The 6,000-nt window shown below is 43.0% G+C and overlaps 1 protein-coding gene across 2 annotated transcripts in view; it reads right to left on the reverse strand.

Moving 5' to 3' along the window:
* LOC149466470 (septin-2A) overlaps positions 1-2,933 on the reverse strand; it is a 145,677-nt gene extending 142,744 nt beyond the window's left edge. For both annotated transcript variants that reach the window (XM_089672489.1, XM_089672488.1), the window contains exon 1: positions 2,810-2,933. The gene's annotated coding sequence lies outside the window, so the exon portion shown is untranslated. The remainder of the gene's footprint in view (positions 1-2,809) is intronic.
* Between the last annotated feature and the right edge of the window lie 3,067 nt (positions 2,934-6,000).

A 6,000-nucleotide genomic window follows, 5' to 3' on the forward strand; every position in this document is an offset into this window, starting at 1 on the left:
ATTTATTTTGGGTTGTTCTTTGGTGGTAGGTTATGGTAGTAACAAGAAACACACAGCTAAATTTAAAAAAAAGATTTTTTTTTTTTTTCACTATTTTGGGCCAGTTTTCCTTTGATAATAAAAAAAAAATTAGGAGCCATCCATTACCATTTACCACCAAATGAAAGCCCAATTTATCCTGAAAAAGAACGCAGTATAATCCACCTGGATGTACAAAGTAGTTGTGATGATATGTACGGTTCTACTAACACATCAACGTTGAAAAATTGTGCTTAGGCGTGAAGAGATTAATAGCAAATATTTTTTCCTTCAAATTGGCAGTCTTTTTTTTCATAGCACAAAAAATAAAGACGCAGAGGCAATCAAATGCCACAAAAAGAAAGCTCTATTTGTATGAAAAAGGACATAAATTTCATTTGGGTGCAACACTGTATGACCATGCAATTGTCAGTTAAAGTAATGCAGGCTGTATCGCAAAAAATGACCTGCTCAGGAAGGGGGGGTAAATCCTCTGGAGGGCAAAATGGTTAAATAGTATGAACACAATATGGAAACACCGACAATACTCATAACCAGTAATTTGACTGGTTTACACTTAAAGAAGTCAACACAGCAAGACAAATAATCAGCCCCTGATATTTAGGCTCCATGTATACGGGACATTTGGAAAACACTTCTGAACAATGGAAACCAACTGTAGGAAACCATAGGTTAAAAAATGTCTGTTTAGCTGCGTTTGCATACAGCGTTTATGAGCGTTTGCATTTAGAAGCGCTTTTTAAAGATGACCTCAGGAGACCTTCCAAAATGCCCAGAATGCACTGAAAAAAATAGTAAAAAATTAACTATTTCAGACATTTTGAGAGAAATAGAGAGAGCAGAAGCAGAGAGAGCAGTAAGTGTTGAGGTTAGCTGTCTTTTCTGGTTGTATTCACTATGGATCCCATCATGAGCATAATTGCAGCACGTTCTACCATTTTTTCCTTCACGTAAAACCTGGAACTGACTGCGTTGGTGTATGGGTCCATTTGAATACATGGAAAATGCTTTGCATGCATTTCGGATGATGACAAAAGGCTCTGGACAGCATCTGGCTATGGAACAGTTAACCTCACTAGCGGTCTGATTATGTCAGTATTTCTGTGCTCAAAGCGGTACACTGTTTACAATGGAAATATATGGGGTTTTTTATTGTAGGCCTGTAATTCTTAGGAATAACTCACTGAAATCTGTCCGAACAAGAGTCTAGCATACATCCCGGGTATGATAAAATTTGAAACACGAAATCATAAATTATAATATGAATCATAAAAAATAATATAATAAATTTAATTCAATAATGTAATCAAACCAAAAACACTGAAATTTGAAATATAGCGCCAAGTTCGCACATCACTGAGCAAAGTCGCAGAATCGTTTTCAGTGTCTGATGACGAATTTCCCCACGAATCATTATCACTCAGTTCTGCAAGTGGTTCTGATTTACTATCGCTGTTCTCTAGCTGGTCTAAACCGCTTTTGACCTAAAGGGACGCTTTTTAGACGCCATGGACGTTTCTCATTTTTCAGGCAGAAAGAACAGTAAAAATGCAGGCAGGGTACAGGACAAAGCACTAGGGACAAAATGTATGTGAAATGCTTTGATACAGTAATGTAATACTGTCAGATTTTAGTGTATTGAGTGAATGTCACATTTTTACATGTTTTAAATTCCTGCCAGTTCCGTCCCCCGTACATCCCGACGCTCGCAGGGAATGGAACACGGATGCCAGCATCGGCCGAAGGACATGGCCGGGGATGCTGCAGGGGGGACATCGAAGGAGCGCAGGACAAGGTAAGTGCTCGAGGGATCCCACAGCAACGCTGCAAGGTATTTCTGAGTGTAGCTCGGGGTTACCGCTTCTGGTACTGAAACGTAACCCCGAGCTACACTCAGGAATACTGCCAGGGAGGCTAAAAAACACTTCGAAACGCAAACGCTTATAAACACGGTTAGCTGCGTTTACAAGCGTTTGAAACACTGAAAAAAAAAAACAATCCTGAACTCAAGTTTATCAGCTTATCAGTTTAAAAGGTTCTGAAGGTGAGTTTATCAGCTGCAGGGTACATGAACCCTTACAGTTGTAAAGAAAAAAAACAAAATCCCAAATTTTTACAAACTGTCTGTAAATTTACTGACAACTGGCAACCCTAACAATGGCGCACAGAAAGTTCCCAGCGCTGTAGCCAGGGATTCATACTGTTTACACAAGAGGCCTGGTATCAGCAACATGTAAATAGAGCACTGTGGGTCCAGCACTGGGATCACATGCATAGGACTGGCAGTGCCAGCATTCCACCGGAGGACCCATCTTCATTACACGATGCTGCTACTATGGCAACGGCGATGTATTACGTTGCCCCAGCTACAGCGCTGAGTGCACAGGGACAACCAATCCTGCACAGCGTTCTGGGAGTGGCCAACATTTCTACCTCTGGAGTCTGCGCTCAGTACCAGAACCATCGTCCTCATCTAGGGGAGTAACACAGAAATGGAGGGGGGATGGAAAAATAGAACATAATGAGAAGATGTACACAACTGTGATAAAGGGGGGTGCATGACATTGGGGGATTAGGAACTGAGGAGGAGGGGTGCTCTAATTACACAGAAGATGGAAGGAGCAGTGTTGTAGAGGGAGATCAATGCAGCACTACTGAACACAACGTCCCATACAATGTACACGCCTCTGACTGCACAAGTCCACCCAAACTCCCCCCACACACAGACACAGCATGGAGCCCGCTCCGAACCCCGGTACACCCGCCTCACCTAACTAGGAGAAAGTCCCAGCTTCCGCCGCTCCCACACCTCGTATCACGGTGCCGCTCTACTATGGAATCTGGTCCCCTCCCAGGCACAAACCTCCCACATCCCACACTGCACCGCGGCGTCACCCTACTCGATGGTATGACACTGAGCGGAGCATAGTAGAGACACGGCGCCGGGGGATAGAGCGTCTCCCAGACCTAAGTGTGGGAGAGGGGCGGCACAGCACAATCCACTGCACTGTCTATAGGGAATCAAGTGGGAACATCTCTAGTCTCCCATAGCAAGTTAATACGGCTTCAGTCCTAGTTTTAAACAAGTCTCATCATTTATCAGGCTTTAGTGGCCTGAATTTTTAACCACTTCAATACCTGGTACTTTCACCCCCTTCCTGCCCAGGTCAGCATTCAATGCTGTCGCACTGTGACAATTGCGCGATCACGCAACCCTGTACCCATATTTCATTTTTATCATTTCACACAAATAGAGCTTTCTTTTGGTGGTATTTAAACCCACAACAGTAAAATCAGTCTGTATATGCAGTAAAGCATGCTTGTTATACTCACTGTGGAACCTAAGGGGTTAATCCTCTGCATTGTGTAAAAAGGATGTTTGATCCTTTCTTCTTTGATCCTCCCCTTCTTCCACATTCCCCATTTCATCTGATAGAACACAGCCTTGGGGACACTCTGCACATGCTCCGTTTGTTGTATACTGCAAGAGAGTTTTTTCTTTTTTCTTGGAAGGGTGCATGTGATCAGCACTGGGCCAATGAGCGCTGTCCAGACAGAGTGTTAGGGGTTTTGCATTCTCATATCCGCTTTAAGTCCACCTTATAGCAGAAATATTGCTACAGAGCAAACTCCCTGCTCAAAATCACGTATATATATGTGATTCGTGCATGCGCGCCCGCTGTCCTGCCAGTGCAGTGGTTAGGTGCCTGATCAATCAATGATCAGATTCAGACCAGTGATGTTCGGCCTGGATCTGATAATTGATACCTGTCCTATCATTTACACTTACACAGGTACAGGAAATGATGAAATCCTCTCTCTCTGGGCAGATTCCGTCCCAGAGAGAAAGAAGATCCACGTGAGTAAAACAGCACACAATTACAGTAAAGACACATTTAACCCACTGATCGCCCCCTAGTTAACTCATTCACTGCCCTGTCACCAGTGTCATTAGTACAGTGTACAGATCTTTTTACTGATCACTGTATTAGTGTCACCAGGGACTTCAGATAGTATTAGCGTCAGCATCCCTCCCAGATAGTGTCAGATTACCCATCACTATATCAGTCATCACATTTAACCCTTTGATTGCCAGGAACACGCTCATATACACAATAAACCTCCATTGCTAGTATAGTGTCTGAACAGATCAATATCTTTGATCAGATCAGCACTATACCAGCGTTCACATTAGTATAGTGTCCCCAAAAATGCAGTGTCAGCGGGATCATCCTCAGCACCTGCCAACATCTGCGTTTAGCCCCAACGCTTAACCCCCCGTCCTCCCCAGCAAGGGCAGTCTCAATAGGTCACTGTCACTTGATACATTGCACACAGAACAGCAGTGTTCACAGAATCAGGCCTAATCTCTGCTAGATAATTTATATTGTAGCGCTTCAAGCAGTCCCTGACAGGCAGGTGCTTTTTTTCCCGTGAGTCGCACTAGGTACCTATAAATTTAGTGACCAAAATGTCCAACGAAAGGTACTCTAGTGAAGAGGCCTACAGGATTCTGAGTATGTCAGATGAGAGCGAAGGGGAATGCATATCCTGTGGTTGCAAATCCTGATTGACAGCCCACAAATTCTGCAGCACCCATACTTCCCCCATTCACTGCCCAACCTGGAATTCAGGTGGAAACAGCAAATTTAACTACTCCCTTTGATTTTTTGGAAGTGTTTTTCACAGAAGATCTGTATGCATTGATTGTGGATCAAAGCAATTTATATGCACAACAGTTTATCTCCGCCAACCCAAATTCAACCCTTGCCAACTTGCATGGAAACCTATTACTATTTCTGAATTTAAAGTTTTTTTGGGCCTAACTCTCAATATGAGCATTACTGAAAAAAAATAATTGCGGTAGTATTGGTCCCCAGTCCCGATTCATCATATGCCTTGCTGCTATGGCCAGGCATAGATAGAATATAGTGCGATTTATACATTTCAGCAACAATACACTCTGTCGTCCTCAGGGTGACCCTGAATTTGATCGGCTCTACAAAATTCAACCCCTCGTAAATCACTTTAACCAAAAATTTGCAGATGTCTATTCCCCAGCAAAACATCTGTGTTGATGAGTCCCTCATTAGTTTTTCTGGCCGTCTTGCATTCAAACAATTTCTCCCCAGCAAGCGTGCCAGATATGTCAGGATGCATGAGACCTGTGAGAGGGAAACAGGCTATACATATAAGTTTCGAATTTACGAGGGAAAAGATAGTCACGTGGAGCCCCCCGGATGCCCAGACTACCTGAGGAGCAGTGGCAAGATAGTTTGGGACTTGGTGTCATCCTTTTTCCAAATGGGGTACCACTTATACGTGGACAATTTTTATTCAAGCGTGCCACTATTTAGTCATTTGTACAATCTTGAGATTGGCGCATGTGGCACCGTGCGATCTAATCGCCAGGGATTCCCCCAACGGCTTGTAAATACCTGTCTTAGAAAGGGGGAAAAAGCCTGCTTGAGAAATTAGAAATTGCTTGCAGTGAAGTGGAAGGACAAATGGAATGTTTTCATCTTGTCTTCCATTCACACAGGCACAACCATCCAAATTGCCACGCCAGCTGGTGTTGAGAAGCCCCTCTGTGTCCATGACTATAACCTTAACATGGGAGGGGTGGACATCAACGACCAGATGATGAAGCCGTACTTAGTTTCCCAAAAAGCCAGACACTGGTGAAAAAAATCATTTAAATGACAACTTTGTGAAAAAAAGTTGTCATTTTCCGAAAAACTTGTGGAAAAAAATAAATCTTCCATGGACTCAAAATGCTTCTCAGCAGATAGCTTAGGGTGTCTACTTTCCGAAAAGGGGTCATTTGGGGGTGTTTGTACTGCTCTGGTATATTAACACCTCAAGAAATGTGATAAGCAGTCAGAAAATAAAAAGGGTGCAAATTCCAGTATCTATACCATAATTTGTATACGCTATAACTTTCACACAAAGCAATTAATA

This window comes from Staurois parvus, unplaced genomic scaffold, assembly GCF_062004578.1.
Source record: "Staurois parvus isolate SC_StPar_1 unplaced genomic scaffold, SC_StPar_1.0 ptg000129l, whole genome shotgun sequence".
Classification (NCBI taxonomy): Eukaryota; Metazoa; Chordata; class Amphibia; order Anura; family Ranidae; genus Staurois; species Staurois parvus.